The sequence below is a fragment of the Macaca mulatta genome, chromosome 13, assembly GCF_049350105.2.
Source record: "Macaca mulatta isolate MMU2019108-1 chromosome 13, T2T-MMU8v2.0, whole genome shotgun sequence".
Classification (NCBI taxonomy): domain Eukaryota; kingdom Metazoa; phylum Chordata; class Mammalia; order Primates; family Cercopithecidae; genus Macaca; species Macaca mulatta.
This window is the reverse complement of record NC_133418.1, coordinates 11,154,473-11,176,850: the sequence shown is the minus strand read 5'-3', so window position 1 is coordinate 11,176,850 and position 22,378 is coordinate 11,154,473. Positions and strand designations below refer to the sequence as shown.

At 37.8% G+C, this 22,378-nt stretch overlaps 1 long non-coding RNA gene across 1 annotated transcript in view; it reads right to left on the bottom strand.

Annotated features, from left to right (window-relative positions):
- LOC144333682 (uncharacterized) overlaps positions 1-22,378 on the bottom strand; it is a 268,787-nt gene that overhangs the window by 88,546 nt on the left and 157,863 nt on the right. The window contains exon 3 of the long non-coding RNA XR_013402611.1: positions 13,420-13,546. This is a non-coding gene — a long non-coding RNA (uncharacterized LOC144333682). The remainder of the gene's footprint in view (positions 1-13,419; positions 13,547-22,378) is intronic.

Sequence of the window (22,378 nt, the reverse complement as noted above, 5' to 3'; positions counted from 1 at the left end):
ATAAAAATACCAACATTTTTTAATACAGAATTAGAGAAAATAACCCTAAAATTCATACGGAACCAAAAAGAGAACCCAAATAGGCAAAGCAATCCTAAGCAAGAACCAATCTGGAGGCATCACATTACCTGACTTCAAATTATACTACAAAGCTATAGTAAACAAAACAGCATGATACTAGTGTAAAAGTAACTACATAGACAATGGAAATGAAGAACCCAGAAACAAAGCCAAATAGTTACCACCAACTGATCTTTGACCTGCAGTCCAGGGAGGGTAGAAACCCAAACCCGCTGGACTGGTTCTCCAACCCGTCACAGATGTGAGTGCCTGTTTGAGCAATGGGACGCCTGCTGGGCAGGTTTGGACCATCCATCCCTGCCTGTTAGCTTCTGTTTTCATGCATTTGAGGTGTGCAATTTTCTGTTGAATTTAACAGCATACTAGAGGCTATACCTGCTAGTATTTCCCAGTTGTGTATTTTGTGGCAGGGGGAGGGTTCTGCATGCCTCCTACTTCTGAAAGACAAAGGTCACTGCCAGGAAGCCCAACAGTGATGTGTTTTCCCCTCCAGCCTCCAGTGGGGTGTATGGGGTGACAGTGTGAGCAGCCCTCGGATGTCTGGCTGCTAGAGAGGCAAAGAACAGGGGGATCTAAAGTCTGGGCCAGCTTTCTCTGTGAAAGGGCTTTCCTTGAATCTTCTGCTCTCTGGGATTCTTAAGATTCCTTCTCCAGTCCTAAAATGGGCAGGCCTATATATAAGCCTTGTTTCTAGAATGGACAAAGTTGGATTTAAAACCCATCTAGCCATTTAACAGTTATGACCTTGTGTGAGTGGCACAGTCTCTGAACCCCAGTTTCTTTACCTACTAAAAGAGGGCTAGATCAATGATTCTTATTCTGGAGCCAGCATCAAAATCACACAGGAGGGGGGTTCTTTAAAACTGACTATTGGGCCCGGTCCCAGAGTGTCTGATTCAGTGGTTGGAGCCTTAGGACTTGGATTTCTAACGAGTTCCCAGGTGATGCTGATGCAGTGGTCTGGGAACAGATTTTGAGGCCCCTCCCCATCCTCCCCTCCGCCCCCCACACACAAACCCCTGCAAGGCTTGGTAACACTTGGGGTTTTGAGGCAGAGGTGCCACACTCAGGGCTTGGCACATAGTAATTGATGTTATTTTAATGCTAGCTGACCTCACATAGATTCCCATATTGGTGTCTCAGAAGCTCTGCAGCTGGAGACGATGTGGCCTTTGGTCTCTGATTGCCTCCCCGCCATGTGATCCCTGGTTTGTTATCACTTTGATGAACCATTTGGGTCCAGGTGTTACTGATCATGCTACCTCCCCTATTTGGGAGTTTTGCCCCACCCCCAGTGAGGGATACACTGAGCTTTGGGGGCCTGTGGGCTTAACAGGGAGATTTTGACCTTTGTATCTTTCTCTTGTCTGCTTCTCTAGCTAGGTCTTCCAGTACTATGCTGAACAACAGTGGTGACAGTGAGTATCCTTGTTCATTCTGGATTTTAGAGGAAAGGCTTTCAGTTTTTTTTCCATTCAGTATGATAATAGCTGTATATCTGTCATATATGCCTTTTATTATGTCAAAGTATGTTCCTTCTATATCCTTTTTTTTTTTTTTTTTTTTAGAATTTTTGGTATGAAGGATTGTTGAATTTTACCAAATGGCTTTTCAGCATCAATTGAAATGAATGGATGGTTTTTGTCCTCCATTATGTTCATATTATGTCTCGCTTTGGTTAATTTACATATGTTGGATCATCCTTGCATCCCTGAGATAAATTCTATTTGTTCACAATGAATGATCTTTTTAATGTATTATTGAATCTGGTTTGTTGTTTTTTTGTTAAGAAGTTTTGTATCAGTATTCATCATGGATATTGGCCTGTAGCTTCCTTTTTTAAAATGTGTCTTTTTCTGGTTTTGGTATCAGGGTAATTCTGAGCTCATAGAATGAATTTGGAAGTATTCCCTCCTGTATTTTTCAGAATAGTTTGAGTAGGATTGGTATTAGTTATTCCTTAAATGTTTAGTGGAATTCAGCAGTAAAGCCATTAGGTCTGGGCTTTTCTTGGCTGGGAGAATTTTTTATTATGGCTTCAACCTCATTACTTGTTATTGGTCTGTTCAGGTTTTGGATTTCTTTTTTTTTTTTTTCTGTTTATTTTTTTTTTATTTTATTTTTTTTAATTTATTTATTATTATTATACTTTAAGTTGTAGGGTACATGTGCATAACGTGCAGGTTTGTTACATATGTATACTTGTGCCATGTTGGTGTGCTGCACCCATCAACTCGTCATTTACATCAGGTATAACTCCCAATGCAATCCCTCCCCCCTCCCCCCTCCCCCCTCCCCATGATAGGCCCCGGTGTGTGATGTTCCCCTTCCTGAGTCCAAGTGATCTCATTGTTCAGTTCCCACCTATGAGTGAGAACATGCGGTGTTTGGTTTTCTGTTCTTGTGATAGTTTGCTAAGAATGATGGTTTCCAGCTGCATCCATGTCCCTACAAAGGACACAAACTCATCCTTTTTGATGGCTGCATAGTATTCCATGGTGTATATGTGCCACATTTTCTTAATCCAATCTGTCACTGATGGACATTTGGGTTGATTCCAAGTCTTTGCTATTGTGAATAGTGCTGCAATAAACATATGTGTGCATGTGTCTTTATAGCAGCATAATTTATAATCCTTTGGGTATATACCCAGTAATGGGATGGCTGGGTCATATGGTACATCTAGTTCTAGATCCTTGAGGAATCGCCATACTGTTTTCCATAATGGTTGAACTAGTTTACAATCCCACCAACAGTGTAAAAGTGTTCCTATTTCTCCACATCCTCTCCAGCATCTGTTGTTTCCTGACTTTTTAATGATCGCCATTCTAACTGGTGTGAGATGGTATCTCATTGTGGTTTTGATTTGCATTTCTCTGATGGCCAGTGATGATGAGCATTTTTTCATGTGTCTGTTGGCTGTATGAATGTCTTCTTTTGAGAAATGTCTGTTCATATCCTTTGCCCACTTTTTGATGGGGTTGTTTGTTTTTTTCTTGTAAATTTGTTTGAGTTCTTTGTAGGTTCTGGATATTAGCCCTTTGTCAGATGAGTAGATTGCAAAAATTTTCTCCCATTCTGTAGGTTGCCTGTTCACTCTGATGGTAGTTTCTTTTGCTGTGCAGAAGCTCTTTAGTTTAATGAGATCCCATTTGTCAATTTTGGCTTTTGCTGCCATTGCTTTTGGTGTTTTAGACATGAAGTCTTTGCCCATGCCTATGTCCTGAATGGTACTACCTAGGTTTTCCTCTAGGATTTTTATGGTATTAGGTCTAACATTTAAGTCTCTAATCCATCTTGAATTAATTTTCATATAAGGAGTAAGGAAAGGATCCAGTTTCAGCTTTCTACTTATGGCTAGCCAATTTTCCCAGCACCATTTATTAAATAGGGAATCCTTTCCCCATTTCTTGTTTTTGTCAGGTTTGTCAAAGATCAGATGGCTGTAGATATGTGGTATTATTTCTGAGGACTCTGTTCTGTTCCATTGGTCTATATCTCTGTTTTGGTACCAGTACCATGCTGTTTTGGTTACTGTAGCCTTGTAGTATAGTTTGAAGTCAGGTAGCGTGATGCCTCCAGCTTTGTTCTTTTGACTTAGGATTTGCTTGGAGATGCGGGCTCTTTTTTGGTTCCGTATGAACTTTAAAGCAGTTTTTTCCAATTCTGTGAAGAAACTCATTGGTAGCTTGATGGGGATGGCATTGAATCTATAAATTACCTTGGGCAGTATGGCCATTTTCACGATATTGATTCTTCCTATCCATGAGCATGGTATGTTCTTCCATTTGTTTGTGTCCTCTTTTATTTCACTGAGCAGTGGTTTGTAGTTCTCCTTGAAGAGGTCCTTTACATCCCTTGTCAGTTGGATTCCTAGGTATTTTATTCTCTTTGAAGCAATTGTGAATGGAAGTTCATTCCTGATTTGGCTCTCTGTTTGTCTGTTACTGGTGTATAAGAATGCCGTGGGTGTGGGACCCTCCCGGCCAGGTGTGGGATATGATCTCCTGGTGTGCCTGTTTGCTTAAAGCGCAGTATTGGGGTGGGAGTTACCCGATTTTCCAGGTGTTGTGTGTCTCAGTTCCCCTGGCTAGGAAAAGGGATTCCCTTCCCCCTTGCGCTTCCCAGGTGAGGCAATGCCTCGCCCTGCTTCAGCTCTCGCTGGTCGCTGGTCGGGCTGCAGCAGCTGACCAGCACCGATCGTCTGGCACTCCCCAGTGAGATGAACCCAGTACCTCAGTTGAAAATGCAGAAATCACCGGTCTTCTGTGTCGCTCGCGCTGGGAGTTGGAGACTGGAGCTGTTCCTATTCAGCCATCTTGCTCCACCCCCTCTGGATTTCTTATGGTTCAATCTTGGTAGATTGTAAGTGTCTAAGAAATTATCTATTTATTTTAGATTTTCTAATTTATTGTCGTGTAATTGCCCATAATAACCGCTAATGATCTTTTGAATTTCTGCAGTATCAGTTGTAATGTCTCCTGTTTCATCTCTGATTTTGTTTATTGAATTCGTCTCTCTTTTATTCTTACTCTAGCTAAAGGTTTGTCAATTTTGTTTATCTTTCTTAAAAAACACAACTTTTTATTTCATTGATCTTTTGTATTATTTTCTTCATTTCAAATTTGGTTTGAAATCTATTTCTTCTCTGATCTTATTTATTTTCTTCTACTAACTTTGGATTTGGTTTGCTCTTGCTTTCCCAGTTCTTTAGGAGGCATTGTTAGGTTATTTAATTGTAGCTTTTCTTTTTTTTTTTTTTATGTAGGCAATTATAGCTATAAATTTCCCTCTGAGTCTTGCTTTCACTATATCCCATAGGTTTTGGTATGTTGTATTCCCATTATCATTTGTTTTAAAAAATTTTTAAATTTCCTTCTTAACTTCTTCACTGACCCACTGGTCATTCAGGAGTGTATACTTTAATTTTCATATTTTTGTGTAGATTCCAAAATTCCTCTTGTTATTAATTTCTAGTTTTATTCCACTGTGGTCAGAGAAGATGCCTGATATTATTTCAAATTTTTTAAATGTTTTAAGATTTGTTATATATAACTAGATATATATAACATTAGCTCTATATATAGAGCTAATATATGCTCTATCCTTGAGAATAATCCATGTTCTGGGGAGAAAAATATGCATTTTCCAGCCATTGGATGATGTATTCTGTAAATATCAATTATATCCATTTGGTCTATACTGCAGATTAAGTCCAATGTTTCTTTGTTGATTTTCTGTCTGGGAGATCTGTCCAATGCTAAGAGTGAGGCGTTGAAGTCTCCAACTATTATAGTATTGGAGTGTATCTCTCTTCAGCTCTAAAAATATTTGCTTTTATATTTGGGTGCTCCTGTATTGGGTGTATATATACTCACAATTGCTTAATTGACCCCTTTATCATTACATAATGACCATTTTTGTTTCTTCTTAAGGTTTTTGTCTTGAAATCTATTTTGTCTGATGTAAATATAGATACCTCGGCTCTATTTTTTGTTTCTATTGACATGGAATATCCTTTTCCATCCCTTTATTTTCAGTCTGTGTGTGCTTTATGGATTAAGTGTTTTTCTTGTAGGGCAACAGATCCTTGGGTCTTGTTTTGTCATTTATTCACTCACTCTATGCTCTTGTATTAGAGAGTTTAGTCCATTTATATTCAATGTTATTATTGATAGGTATGGGCTTATTCCTGCCATTTTGTTATTTGATTTCTGGTTGTTGTTTTCTTGTTTTCTTTTTTCCTGTCTTCCTTTTAGTGAAAGTGATTCTCTCTGGTGTTATAATGTAACTTCTTGCTTTTTTTTTAATGTATCCATTGTATGTTTTTTGACTTGTGGTTACTCTGAGGTTTGCAAATACTGCCTTATAACTCATTATTTTAAGCTGATGGTAAATTAACACTGATTGCAGAAACAAACAAAAATAACTAGTGAACACTCTACATAAACCTGGCCAACTTTGAAAATGATGTTTTGAAGCGCCTCAATACTGTTATATTAATCAGATGCTCTTTATATTTCTTGTTGTTGTTCTTCATGTAACTGATATGTTTTTATGACATACTAGCTTGTGATTTTGTGTCTTCTTTTTTTTTCTCTCTCTCAGACGTAAGGTCCAGGTGAAAAGGACATTTTATCTATTTTAATTCCAGAATCTGTTTTTAGCACACAGAAATGTTTCAAAAATATTTCTTGAATGGAAGTTGGTGGGATGAATCAATGAGTTTTCAGGATAAATGTCCCCATGAATAGCATTGCACAATGTTGGGGCCATATGAAACAGCTGGTATGATGTATCTTTTTAATGTTTTAGATTTATTTAAGTTTAAACTCATTGTGTTTGATATAACAATGCCATTCTGCCTTTTTTGTTAGAATTGTGTAAGTCCTACATGCTTATAATTTTATTTTTAACCACAAGTATCATTTATTTTTGTGTGTCTTACAAGTAGAATACAACTAAATTTATTAAAACCGGTTCTGGCAGTTTTTGCTTCTCCCATTTTCGTATTATTATCCTTACATTTGTTTGCTTGATAACATTTCTGTTCATTCCACTTTCTCCTTTTTAATTTTGAAATTTCATATATTTTTCATTTAACTAACTGTTGTATTTCCTTTACCTGTTTTTATAATTAACACATATATCTCTACTGTTTGGGTACTATGTGTGAAATATTTTCCCTATAAAGATATACTATTCACCAATGAAGGTGCTCTTCTTCCTCAATCCCAACACTTTTCGGAGAATTCTAAAGAATAATTACTTCCTAAGAAATGAGACATTTAGCTGCTTTCATTTCTCCTGCCCTGTCTCCAACTCCTCGAAAAGAGGAAAACTCAGATGATTTAGCACACTTTCTTCTGTACTATTAGAATTTTTTCTTAAAGGATAGCTGGTCTATTTTAAGAATTCTTACTGAGCACTAATTTTTCAAAATCCCTGACAGCTTGTTCTTATCTATTGGGATAAAATATTTGAGCAAGTCTGTATCCTGGTTCATTTGCTGTTTAATTAGTATTCTTTCTTGAGTATTTTCCTCAAATTTGTTATAAGTATAACACATTTACTGATATCTAGTATGTTCTCTAATATTTTTCCTTCTTGCAAGATATCGGCTGGTAAAAAAAAATTCTTAGGTCACATTCTCTTTATTCTGTTGTCTACTTACACCATCTAGCATTGCATAAAGTCTGGTAATAAACCTATCTCCCATGACTAATACCACTTCATATTTTTGCTGGGTATCTTGATTCATTTCTTACAGTTTGTGTCCCAGATAATTAATTCAGGTGAAAAATAATTCATCCTCACCTTCTGTTCATTGCTGATTTTTGTGGTAAGGAAGTCATATTATGTAATTCCTAAAAATTATTATTTGTGTTAAAATTCAAGCGTTCTATTTCAACTCTTTCAGAACGGTCTTTATTATATGAGCATTGTGTTCTGTTTCATGCCTTGTCATGTTTTTGTTTATTTTGCTTTGTTCATGAGGGCTCATGTCAGGTTACTAGAATGCCTACCTACAGCAATCCCATAGGTGAAATAGAAGGCAGAGGCTCTGCCAGATAGAAGGCACTGGCTGTCCCAGTGAGAAGTCCATGGAAAGCCTCTTTGCTCCTTGATCTCTTCATCCCTCTCAGGCTCAGGGACTGCTATAACTCAAACCCAGTAATTTTAGTCATCCTCATTTTTTTGAGTCAGGGTCTAATGTTGAACGATACTTCACTTCACATCCCTTCCCATCATTTGATGCTTTCTATTAATTGCCCAGAGCTCACAGAACTAATATTGCAGTGTTTGCCCAACTTGTAGGACTCCAGATTTGAAAGAACAAAAATCCCTGTGTTCAGTCACCGTTAGGAAGCCCATGCTTCTACTTTTGGCTGGGGAGAAACAGATAGGTTATACTCAAAGATCAAATGATAGTAAATAGCACATTTTTAGAATTGCTCACATTCAAAACCGGGGCCTGAGTTTTAATAGGCAAAATGTGGCTGTCTGCAATTAACAAAAAAGTATAAGATTTGGGGGAAAATCGTAGTTTTACAATTTCATAAATAAAAGCAGTTACTAGAAAACATACCTATTTTATGCTTATGATTTCAGAATTCACTGAATCAAGCATTGTTATTTACAAAAAAAATGGAAGGTCTAGAAGGTGGAAGGAAAGGTGAAATGAGGGAGGGAAGAAGGGAAGGAGTGAGGAAGATGGAAGGAGGAAGGAAGGAAGGAAGGAAGGAGGGAGGGAGGGAGGGAGGGAGGGGAGGAGGGGATAAAGAGAGAAAAAAGAGAGAAAGAAGAAGGAAGGAAGGAAGGAAGGAAGGAAGGGAGGGAGGGAGGGAGGGAGGGAGAGAGGAAAGGAGTTAAACAGGGATCTTCTAATAATGAAAGTCCCTTTTCCTGCTTGAATCAAAGGTGACTAAAACTTATCATTTATCTATGAGAAGAATTTGAAGACCCCTGCAAACACTGTCAAATAAAGTTAAAAGATCTGATAAGCAAAAGAAAGACTAGATGGCATAAAACACAGCCAAGTTCATGCCATTGTAGCAATCAGATTAGAATGTTGCCACTGGCCTGGCATTCTTGGCTTCAAGAACCTTGACTCTGGTATCATGAATAAATTTAAATTGTCTCCATAGCCTTGGGCCAGTACCTAAAATTTCATATCTGTGGGTAGAAGTAAAATGCCCATGTGCTCCCTGGGCCACCAGGGGTTTGGAAAAATGGGCATCTCTGAGTGCTTATTCTGCAGTGAAGTGGGCCTGAATTCCATCATTACCACCTATAATAAGAGTTTGTGTGCTGAGTGGCCACAAGAATGGAAAATGTGTACAAAGTATTTCTTTTGTGACCTGATGTTTGCACCCTTCTTCCATTAGTAGCTCATCCAAACAAAAGCATTCCCACCCAACATAATATAGCTCTCCCTTATAAAAATGGAAATACAATCATCCTCTCCTCAAAGAAAGACCTCCAAAATGTGACCAGCTATCTAGCACCAAACCCAGGATTCCTGATGTTTATTCCTCATTTTATTGAGATAAAAATCAAGTCTTAAAATTCTGTCATCTTTGGACAAAAATTTGAAATTTAATTACCACCAACACACTCAAGTTGAAACCACAAGTGTGTGTGTGAGAGTGTGTGTGTGTGTGTGTGTGATATGAAAGAAAGAAACTATAGACAGAGACTAAAGTATTTGGTTCCCAGATGGCCATGGTTGATATATATGATTTTTCTAAGGGGATCCATTGTTTCATTGTTTCATTTCTGAGTTAGGTGACTCCTTAGTGATCTTTCTGCTGTGGAGTAACCACTAACTTTATCTCTGAATAATGTTAGTACAAGTGAAAATGCCAGGAGTCCAATTATGCTCCATCCTCAACTCACCCTACCCCTATAGCACAGCAGCAGCCCTAGTTCCTCATTGATCACTCAGGTCTCTACATTTTATTTCTCCGTCATTATGGACAATTGAGCAAATACTGCACTGTCTGTTGAAAGAGACTCTCGGGCATCCACAGCTGGACTAACATGTCCATGGCTACTGATGAGCCTCTTTTGCAGCGGGAGCCTTGTGGTGAGCAGTCTCAAAAGGCACAAAGGCTCTCACACTTGGAGACTGCTCCTAGCCTTCATCCTCATACCTCTTGCCCCTCCTCTTCATCATCAATCCACCAATGTTGCCCCTTCGAAATCCCTAAATTGTCTGACCACACTCTTTGCCACATTTTGTGAATTCCTGTAGCTCTATACTTCAGCCATCTCCTTACAGTATAATATAAACTATAAGATAAGATAGAAGTTGATATTCTGCCCAGGAGGAGAATCTCCATCCTACCTTGTTTTTCATAAATAAATGGGGTTATAACACAACACCCCTGCATCGTCTCCTAGTAATGCCAGTCACCTGTAACTCATGCCAGATATTTTTACTCTTTATTCAGAGAGTTTATATGGAACTCCTGATAAGCCTAGATGTGTACATTGGAAGAAGATGGCCAGGAGGCAAGAATAGGCACAATGGGAATGTGGTCTAATTGCTCTTGCACACTTCATGTGCTTTTACAATTGGCCCCAGCCTCATCCCCTATATAACAATTCATGTACTTGATGAGTCAGTGCTCCTGGACATTCCAGACCTATGGTAACATGAACCACGTTAACATTCTTTTACTGATAAACAGCATGGTTGGTATGGCTGCTGGGAGTTCCACGGTTTTTTGTTTGTTTGTTTGTTTGTTTGTTTTAGCCAGGGCCCTAGTCACCAGCCAAGAAGCATTACTTAGAAGAAGTCTAGTGACTCTATCCATAGAGGCTTCCATTGTGAATGTCCCTATGAGGACATGGCAAAGTCTCCACACAACATTCACAATGCAGACTATAAAACCTAAATTGCAGACGAAAGAAACAATGCTTTAATAAAACAATAAATTAAACTTGAATAGACATGCAGATTTCACGTGGTTCTTTACCCAAACCTTACTCTCATCTGAAAACCTAAGCTAGGGGTAATTTGATTCAGTTTACTCCTATAGAACACTCATAACTAATATATCAGGTGTTTCTAATGCTGTCAGATCAAAGCAGCTAAATTGATCTAATGCTAAAGCTCATTTCCTTAGCAAAGACCATCCCCTAACTTCAAACGCATCTTCTCCTTAAACAATAGAAACCTTCTCATTGAAACCTGCGTTTGACAAAAATATTTCATTTTTAATAACATTTAATTTTAGTTCATTTGCACAGTGTGGGTTAATTTCAAAATCTTGCAGAAAATCATCAATAATTTGTTAAGAAATTCAAAAGTAAAGATTATTCTAATATTCTGAATGTAAAGAGAATCAATTTCCAGAAATAAAATCTTATACAATAAAGTGTGTTGATTTCTCTTAGGGGGAGATAGTTTAATAAGATTGTTAAATAGCTCATGTTACTAAAACATTAAAAAAATTGATGTGAAGATTATATATTAGTAGAGTTTTCACACCTTTTAAGCAACAGCATCTGTCACAATTTCTTATTTCATGACTTTTATTATTTTTGTAATTATGTTTTTGAATGTTTATGTTATTTATATCTCATTTATAAATATAGTTAAATTGTCTAAATTATGGAAACTTCAAGAGTCAAATAGAACATTTTGCTACTTAAATTAGAGATTAAAGAGACAAATGATAACCTGACAAGGTGATAATTGAAAGTTCAGATTTGATCAAAAGAGCATCTTTTGTATGTCTTTTACTTGGCACAAACTTGGCTGTTTCTCATATATCAATTCCATTGATACATTTTTCTAGGTAACAACCATTGGTAAATGTGATCGTAACAAAGTATTTTAGAACATTTAATAATTTAAAACAGATTTTATTATGTTAATTACAGCTCTTACTAATGCTTATTAAAATTTCACATTGTTTTATATACCAATTCACTAGAGTGAAACTAAAGTGGGATTTGGCTTGACCTTAATCAAAGTTCCAGCCTGTAGAGATACTGATGCTAAATGCTTCAGGATGGTATTAATGAGAATGCATCTATATTGGCTGATGCAGAGTCTAGTCAACACTATGGCTGAAGAGTATACTCAACCTAACCAAGTTGCCAGACTTGAGAAAGAAAAGGCAGAATAGGTTTGGTTTTATGCTGAGTAAGGGGTGTTACAATTTTTTTTTGGTCATTTTTTTAACTCTCTGTGGAACATATAGTTAATCCCTAAGCATACTCAGTCATATTCTCATTCAGGTATCTTGTTACAGAGTTGTCTACTTACGGGTGATTCCTTCAAGACACATAAAAAAGTAGAACCTTCCTCGCCCCAGCACCACCAGGCTGGGATACTCTTGAAAGCCTCTTTATTCTCAAACCATTGGTATTCTTGGCTAATCTTTCCATCATTCAGATGCTGGACAGTATTGTAACCAGATGCATGGTGATAAATTCTAACAAGACATTGGATCAGCCTTCGATTTACTGTACAGCAATACTGTTACTATACTAAAACAGAAGACCTTTTATAATATCAAAAATTTCCTTCTCTTACACACACACACACACACACACACACACACACACACACACAATTAGTATATGATATGCAGCCTTCCTAGAGGACTATATTAAGCCATGTTTTCTGTCAATGTGATATAAAGAAACAAGAGACCTCCTTGTAATTTGGAATTTTCCAGGTATCTAATTTCAATCTAATGTACTGCTATGAAATGAAGCCAGTAAATTTATATGGCTATTCCATTTGAGGACTTGGTCTTTTATTTTTAGTCCGTGACAATTTCTGGTTTCCATTCCTGGTTCAGGAATGATAACAGTGTGATTTACAGGTATAACTAACAAATGAGATTAATTAAAATGTCTAAAAGTGGCACCTGTCTGAGTATAGAGTTGCACTAAATGATTCTTTCAGCTTCGTTTCCTGTAGTCCTTACCATTTACAAGCCCTTCCCTCATGCAAAGTAACAATGAAGGGTTGTTTCCTAATGGGCATGAACTAAGAAAGCAGGCCTTATCCTATGGCCTAGATATATGATTATTATCACGGACTGGAAACAACAGGTGTATTTTTCAACTTCATTTACACAAATGATCCCTGTGTTTCACAGCATTCATTAATATAGCTTCTTGAATTGCTCAATTTGTTACAAATTTTTGCTATCAGCTGCCTTTGTGATTGAATTGAATTTGTAATGAAATAAAAGCTATCTTTCCTTTGTGAACATCGCTGAACACTTTGATCATTACAAGACAAACTTGATACTTTTAAAATATCTTAGGTTGTGGAAAAGGGAAAAATGGTTACTTCTGAGGATAAAAGTACCAATCGGATAAAACACTCCAGTGTTTTGTATTTACATTTCTTCTATGAAAAAATTGCAAATAAATAAATAAATGGCAATTTGCCAAACTTTATGATCATAAAGCATTATGTAAAATGGATGTAGAAATTCTGAAACCTCAGGTGTAATATTACTAGTAGTAGTTTTGATTACAATCGAAATGTTGAATTGAATTTTGTCAACATGCCTACCAGTTATGTCCCCATTTGGGGACAACAGGAGCTATAATGCATAATGAAAGATGAAAATTTTCATTCCAAGCCATACCTCTGAAATCAGCAATTGTGTTTATGAAATAAATGGATATTATTAACATATTTGAAATTGCAAATTAATGGAATTTCCAAAAGATAACTGGAGTCTCCATTCCTAAGTGACATAAATACCAAAATCAAAATACATCAGAGAGTATGTAAGCAGAGAGATTTTGCCCACTAAAACAATCTCAACTCAAGCCATTTATAAGTAAGATACTCACACTGCTAGTCTGGCTGGGATGGTCCGTGGTTAATGTCTGTCACTCTCGCATATTTTAAAATAGTGACTCTTTCCATCTTCATGAGTGAGTTTGAACAGCTAATCATGTAGTCAGTCAACTGGTAAGTCTAGCAAAAAAAATTGTAAAAGTTACATCTTATTGAAGCAAAATAATATTGCATTTATAAAAGTGTAATTAAAAGTACTCATCCAAATAAGCCACAGTTTGATACAAGTGATTCCTTTTTTCTCCTAAAGACAGTCAGAGCACCCTTGCTCTACAGACTGTGGCTCCAGAGATGCCAGTTACAATGTGATTCTGATATGCTAATGTTCAACTGGTGTAGTACTTTAAACATTTTTACACAGAACTGCCATGTCTTATTCTGCAACAAATAATAAAATGCATCAGGAGGAAATCTAATTATACCTTATCTCTTATACCATTTGTCTTCTGTAGGTTATATACAATAGAATTCAAACTACAAAATCACAGCTACTCTAATAATTTATAGCATGAAGAGTGGCATCAACAAAGTTTACATCACAATGAAAGAAAACACTCACACATTTAAATTTTTTAAAACATAGAACTCTGTTATTATTTACTAAAAATATTCTAGAGGTCATATAAAACTAAGAAAAGGTGTTCCTAGGTGGCAGTACTATGCATTTATAATCTTCTTTTATATACAGTTTAATTCTACTTTTAAAAACTGTATTTCCAAAGTTGCTGGAGGCTCTCAGAATCTTTGCCAATAGTTTGTTGCAGTAGATATAGTCTGAGAAATATAATACCTCAGTATCTTCCAATCAACCTAAGAAAGAAATTCAGAAAGATAGACTAATTTATCAAGGCCATGGAGAAAGAGAATTTTGGAGTTTAGGCTAATTTATCAAGGTCATGGAAAAAGAGAACTTTGGAGTTTGAGTTCTGGCTGTTTCGTCTTCCTTGTCTTTTCCTTCCTTCCTTCTTTCCTTTCTAATTTTTACTGACTTTATTAGACAACTAGGCACCACAATCCCCGCTGCTGTTGTTAGAGAATTCAGGGTGCACAGTGATGTTCCACGTTTATGAGTAGGGGATGCCATCAGCCTGTAAGACCTGATAAATTTCACACCAAAATTGTTCACTACATGTTTGGCGAGTTCAGAAGTTTCAGAGATACCTTTAGAGATGGTGAGTGCGATACATGATCTTGATATCACAATTGATTGATCCTCATTCCTAAATTCAGGAATTATGAGCCACTTAGAAACAGTTCCAATGATACTATGAGATTAACTCCACTACTCACTCAACTGAACAAAATCTCTGGAAAAAAAAATTTTTGGTCAAATTTTCCCACAGATTTTGTTCAGTGGAGTGAGTAAATAAAATATCAGATATTGGGCTGGGATGATTGCGAATACCAGCATTGTACTGAAGACAAATTTTTACCAACATATGTAATGCAATGGATACGATTGTGTTTGTTCTCCACCCTGTCTTCTCCAAGTAGACCTTGAGCACTTTGAGAATTGCATTGTTTTATTAGTGTCAAATTTTATTTTATTAAACTTTAAGTTCTGGGGTACATGTGCAGAACATGCAGTTTGTTACATAGGTATACACATGCCGTGGTGGTTTGCTGCACCCATCAACCCGTAATCTACATTAGGTATTTCTCCTAATGCTGTCCCTGCCCTAGACCCCACCCACTAACAAGCCCCAGTGTGTGATGTTTCCCTCCCTGTGTCCATGTGTTCTCATTGTTCAACTCCCATTTATGAGTGAGAACATGTAGTGTTTGGTTTTCTGTTCTTGTGTTTGTTTGCTGAGAATGATGGTTTCCAGCTTCATCCCTGTCCCTGCAAAGGACATGAACTCATCCATTTTTATGGCTGCATAGTATTCCATGGTGTATTTGTGCCACATTTTCTTTATCTAGTCTATCATTGATGGGTATTTGGATTGGTTCCAAGTCTCTGCTATTGTGAGCAGTGCCACAATAAACATACATATGCATGTGTCTTTACAGTAGAATGATTTATAATCATTTGGGTGTATACCTAGTAACGGTATTGCTGGGTTAAATGGTATTTCTGGTTCTCACTCCTTAAGGAATTGTCACACTGTCTTCCACAATGGTGGAACTAATTTACACTCCCAGCAACAGCGTAAAAGCATTCTTATTTCTCCACATCCTCTCCAGCATCTGTTGTTTCCTGACTTTTTAATGATCACCATTCCAACTGGCATGAGATGGTATCTCATTGTGGTTTTGATTGGCATTTCTCTAATGACCAGTGATGATGAGTTCTTTTTCATATGTTTGTTGGCTGCATAAATGTCTTCTTTTGAGAAGTGCCTGTTCATATCCTTTGCCCACTTTTTGATGGGGTTGTTTGTTTTTTTCTTGTAAATTTGTTTAAATTTCTTGTAGATTCTGGATATTAGCCCTTTGTCAAATGGATAGATTGCAAAAATTATCTCCCTTTCTGTCAGTTGCCTGCTCACTCTGGGTTTCTTTTGCTGTGCAGAAGCTCTTTAGTTTAATTATATTCCATTTGTCTATTTTGGCTTTTGTTGCCATTGTTTTTCATGTTTTCATCATGAAGTCTTTGCCCATGCCTATGTCCTGAATGGTATTGCCTTGGTTTTCTTCTAGGGTTTTTATGGTTTTAGGTCTTACGTTTAAGTCTTTATTCCATCTTAAGTTAATTTTTGCATAAGGTGTAAGGAAGGGATCCAGTTTCAGTTTTCTGCATATGGCTAGCCAGTTTTCCCAACATCATTTATTAAATAGGGAATCCTTTCCCCATTGCTTGTTTTTGTCAGGTTTGCCAAAAATTAGATGGTTGTAGATGGGAGGCTTTTTTTCTGAGGCCTCTGTTGTGTTCCATTGGTCCATAAATCTGTTTTGGTACCAGTACCATGCTGTTTTTGTTACTGTAGCCTTGTAGTATAGTTTGAAGTCAGGTAGCATGATGCCTGCAGCTTTGTTTCTTTGTTGTTTTTTGTTTGTTTGTTTTGTTTACTTAGGATTGTCTGGGCTATGTGGGCTCTCTTTTGGTTCCATATAAAATTTAAAGTAGCTTTTTCCAATTCTGTGAAGAAAGTCAATGGTAGCTTGATGGGGATAGCATTGAATCTATAAATTACTTTGGGAAGTATGGCCATTTTCACAATATTGATTCTTTCTATCCATGAGCATGGAATGTTTTTCCATTTGTTTGTGTCCTCTCTTATTTCCTTAAGCAGTGGTTTCTAGGTCTCCTTGAAGAGGAACGTCACATCCCTTGTAAGTTGTATTTTTAGGTATTTTATTCTCTTTGTAGCAGTTGTGAATGGGAGTTCATGATGATTTGGCTATCTCTTTGTATGTTATTGGTGTATAGGAATGGCTGTGATTTTTACACATTGATTTTGTATCCTGAGATGTTGCTGAAGTTGCTTCTCAGTTAAAGGAGATTTGGGGCTGAGACGATGGGGTTTTCTAAATATACAATCATTTCATCTGCAAACAGAGACAGTTTGACTTTCTCTTTTCCTAATTGAATATGCTTTATTTCCTTCTCTTGCTTGATTGCCCTGGCCAGAACTTCCAGCACTATGTTGTATAGGAGTGGTGAGAGAGGGCATCCTTGTCTTATGCCAGTTTTCAAAGGGAATGCTTCCAGTCTTTGGCCATTCAGTATGATATTGTCTGTGGGTTGTCATAAATAGCTCTTATTATTTTGAGATACATTCCATCAATACTTAGTTTATTGAGAATTTTTAGCATGAAGGGCTGTTGAATTTTGTCAAGGCCTTTTCCGCGTCTATTGAGATAATCATGTGGTTTTTTTCATTGGTTCTGTTTATGTGATGGATTATGTTTATTGATTTGAGTATGTTGAACCAGCCTTGCATCCCTGGGATGAAGCCAACTCGATCGTGGTGGATAAGCCTTTTGATGTGCTGCTGGATTTGGTTTGCCAGTATTTTATTGAGGATTTTCTCATCAATGTTCATTAGGGATATTGGCCTGAAATTTTCTTTTTTGTTATTGTGTCTCTGCCAGGTTTTGCTATTAGGATGATGCTGGCCTCGTAAAATGAGTTAGCGAGGATTTTTTCTTTTTCTATTGTTTGGAATACTTTCAGAAGGAATGGTACCAGCTCCTCTTTCTACCTATGGTAAACTTCAATCAAGCAGAAGAAAGGATATCAGAGATTGAAGATCAACTCAATGACATAAAGCACGAAGACACAATTAGAGAAAAAAGAGTGAAAAGAAACAAACAAAGCCTCCAAGAAATATGGGACTGTGGGAAAAGACCAAATCTATGCTTGATTGGTATACTTGAAAGTAACGGGGAGAGTGGAACCAACAGACACCTCATACAGGAGAGCTCTGACTGGCATCTGGTGGGTGCCCCTCTGGGACAAAGCTTCCAGAGGAAGGAACAGGCAGCAATCTTTGCTGTTCTGCAGCCTCCACCAGTGATACCCAGGCAAACAGGGTCTGGAGTGGACCTCCAGCCAACTCCAGGAGAGCTGCAGCAGAGGGGCTTGTTAGAAGGAAAACGAACAAACAGAAAGGAATAGTATCAATATCAACAAAAAGGACATCCACTCAGAGGACCCAGCTGAAGTTCACCAACTTCAAAGACCAAAGGTAGATAAATCCATGAAGATGGGCAGACACCAGCACAAAAAGGCTGAAAATTCCAAAAACCAAAATGCCTCTTCTTCTCCAAAGGATCACAACTCCTCTCCAGCAAGGGAACAAAACCAGACAGGGAATGATTTTGACGAATTGACAGAAGTAGGCTTCAGAATGTAGGTAATAACAAACTTCTCTGAGCTAATTGAGCATGTTCTAACCCAATGCAAGGAAGCTAAGACCCTTGAAAAAAGGTTAGACGAATTGCTAACTAGAATAACCAGTTTAGAGAAGAACATAAATGACCTGATGGAGCTGAAAAACACAGCACTAGAACTTCATGAAGCATACACAAGTATCAATAGCTGTCAATTTTTATCCACAACAGGAAGTATATACTCCTTATTAAATGATTGTCTAAGGGATAAATGGATATGATGGAAAGATCATTCAATGAAACTAAGATAGACAATTTGATAATGTCACAGGAAGAATAGATGGAGAGAAATGGGAAAAGGGTTTTTCCAGAAGACTGCTGTAGTTTAGCGTGAGCTTTTATAGGACAAGTAGAAGATGATGCTGAAAATTATAATGATGAAACCTTAACATTGAGAACTTCTAATGCTAAAATAATAAATTAAGATTTTTCCTAAAATGTAATGGAGCAGCCTATTTAAAGTTCTTAATAAAAGAAGGCAAGATAATTAATCTGTATATTTTTAAGTTAGTTGATCCAGCAACTGAGAACAAAATAATCATCTCTGTCTGAGGTTTATTTAAATATAGGAGAAATAAATTATTAATGTGCTCTCTAAAGACATAAATGTTATATAAGTAATTCCATGAAAAATACATCCAAACCAATAAACCAGAAGGCTCTCATCTGTACACACATAAGCCTATATATTTGTGGTAAGCTCAGGCCTGGCATTCAGAGTTTAGAATTTCACATGCTAGGTCTACTCATTCAGTTAACCAACCATGGCAGCCCAAGATATGGAAACTTTTCTAGACATCATTTCACCACAGGAATCCATCTATGATCCTAGGCATTGGTTCTTATTACCTCTACCAAGAGAAAAGAGAAGTCAAAGAAATAAGCAATTGATTCATCCCTCTTTCCTCATCAACTCCTTAAAACCTCAAACTTCACTTATAATAATAACAACAATGACAATGGCAATAATAATGAATGCTCATCATGGTCATAAACAAAAATAAATCATTATTTTTTTCCTTTTTCTCAATGGACTAGAAATTAGGATTGCTGGTTTTGATTTTGAAGGGATTTTAAAAAGTATTTTTAACAAGGCATTTTGTGTGGTGCATCTATGGGAGTTATAGCTACAGCGCATAAAGAAGCTTCTCTTCCCTCCCGTGAGTGTTTTGGAATTCAACTGGATAATGTTGTGTCTGTTCTTCCATTCAGGACCTGGGATTAACAGCACTGTTTTCCATCCCCTTGTCAATAGCATGCCTTAGAAGCCTCCTGTTACCCTGGATAACAGAGAGGCTGCAATTCAGACCTGAAAGAAATAGGTCTGGGATGGTCTCTTTGATACTTAGAGCTATTCTACAGCACCGTTATCTCCATTTGTAATTTGTTTTCAAGAACAGTGATTTACATTTCAGTTGGATTACACCTTTTAATGTATCACAGAGTAAAGTGGCTATAGTGCAAACTCACGCTCTGCCACATTTCACATAATGCATTTGAACCACCAAGGAGGGGATTATAGTTACAATTAAAACCAAAAATAGGACAGACCTTTTCATGATGTGGCAGAAACACTTTGTGGGTGGCAGGAAAGAGGCAAAAAGTGCTGTCCATACTGCTATTTTAAGGTAGTATGAAACAGCACTCTACCATTGAGTTTTTATGGTCCTGGCCATTACTAAAGGAGTAAACATGAGAGTACCTGGCAATATCTCAAAAAGTTAAATAAAGATGATGCTTACTGTGGGACTGCTTCACAGTATCTAAGAGAGTAAAACTTTTATTAATATATACATTCTACTTAAAGACCAAATTAAGCCAAAGTAAGATTACAGAGCAAAAAGTAATGTCAAGATTAGCAAAGTATTATTTTCAATAAGTAATTATTGAATGCTTCTATAAATGTCTTTTATTGTAAGGTTTCAGAAGTAGAGTAAGATTGTAAAATAGAAGCCTACACCACTTGTTTCCCCCAGAGGAACACCAACTTTTAACAACTATCTGCACACAGAAAAGCACCATCACGAGAAACAAAAATCAGGTGAGCAATCACAGTGCCTGGTTTTAACTTCATATCGCTAAAATAGACATTGAAGAAGGTCAGAGAGATAGCCTTGAATCACTAACACCACCTCTCCCCTCTCCCCCTGCAGCTTGGAGAGTCTGTACACTTTGGGGAGGGAGAGTGCCATGACTAGGGGACTTTACATTGAACTCAGTACTGTCCTATCATAGCAGAGAACAAAGCAATGCTAGGCTCAGTCAGCACCTATGCACAGAGGGAGCATTTGAACTAAAGGTAGCCAGAGGGGAGTTGCCCATCTCAGTGGTCAGAACTTGAGTTTCTCAACAAACCATGCCACTCTGAGCCAAAGTGCTCTTAAATCTTATATAAACTTGAAAGACAGTCTACAACAGAAGAACTGCAATTCCTAGGCAATTATTAGTGCTGGGCTGGGCTCAGCGTCAGAGAACTAGGGTGGCACATGACTAGGAAGTCACCAGCTGGGGCACCTAAGGAAGTGCTTGTGCCGTCCTTCTCTCAAACCTAGGCAGTGCAGCTTGCAGCAATAAAAATGACTCCTTCTTTCTACTTAAAGAGAGGAAAGAAAATGACTCCTTCTTTCTACTTAAAGAGAGGAAAGAAAATGACTCCTTCTTTCTACTTAAAGAGAGGAAAGTGAAGAGTAAAGAAGACTTTGTCTTACATCTTGAATACCAGCTCAGCTACAGTAGGATAGGGTGCTGGGCAGAATCATGAGGCTCCCATTCCATGCCTGGCTCATGAATGACATTTCTAGACACACCCTGGGCCAAAAAGAAACACAATGCCTTGAAAGGAAGGACCCAGTTCTGGCAAGATTCATCACCTGCCAACCCAAGAGCCCTTGAATAACTAGCAGTGATACCTAGACAATACTCCCTGGACTTTGGGCTCTGAGATGTGCTGACTTCAGTATACACTCTGAGCTGTGGTGGCTACAATGAATGACTCCTTATGTTTGAGAAAAGCAGAGGGAAAAGTAAAGGGGACTTTGTCTTGTATCTCAGGTGCCAGCTTGGCCACAGTTGGGCAGAGCAACAAGCAGTCTTTTGGGGTCCCTGAGTCCGGGCCTAGGCTTTTAGACAGTATTTCGAGATCTGCCCTGGGTCAGAGGGAAGCCCATTGCCCTGAAGGGTGAATCCCACACCTCGCAGCATTCACCACAAGCTAACTGAAGAGCCCTTGATTTAAGTAAACATCAGCAGTGGTCTGACAGAAACACCTATGGGCCAGTGGTGGTGGTGGCCACAGGAAGAGGTTCCCCTGACTCTAGAAAGGGGAGGGAATAGTGGGAAGGACTTTGTATTATCTTTCGAGTGTCAACTTAGCCGTGGTAGAATAGAATATCAGGCAAACTTCTAAATTTTTTGACTCCAATCCCTGGCTCCCAGATAGCATCTCTGGACCTGCCAAAGGCATAGGGGAACTTGCTGCTATGAAGGGAAGGAAACAAACCTGGCTGACATCACCACCTACTAATGAGAGATCCCTAGAGCTTTGAGTTAACATAGGTGGTACCCAGGCCACGGTTACAGTGGGTCTTGGGTGAGACCCAGTGCTGTGCTGGCTTCAGGTCTGACCTAGCACAGTCCCAGTGGTGGTGGCCATACAAGTGCTTGCATCATCACACCCCTAGTTACAGGGGACTCATCACAGAGAGAATCTATTTGTTTGGGAGAAAGTAAAGGGAAAGAACAAGAGTCTCTTCCTGGTAATTCAGAGAATTTTTCTGGATCTTCTACAAGACCACCAAGGTGTTACCTCTATGAGTCTGCAAAAACCATAGCATTACTGGGCTTGAGACCAAGTCCCTTCAAATACCTGGAGAGCCTTCTCAAGAGGGATTGGCACAAACAAATCTGGGCTGTGAAGACTGCAATAAATACCTAACTCCTCAATACCCAGATTCTGATGAACGTTTCCAAGCATCAAGATCCTCCAGAAAAACATGGTCTTAACAAAAGAACTAAATAAGACAGCAGGGATCAATCCTGAAGAAATTTCTATAAGTGATCTTTCAGACAGATAATACAAAACAGCTGTGTAGAGGAGACTCAAAGAAATTCAAG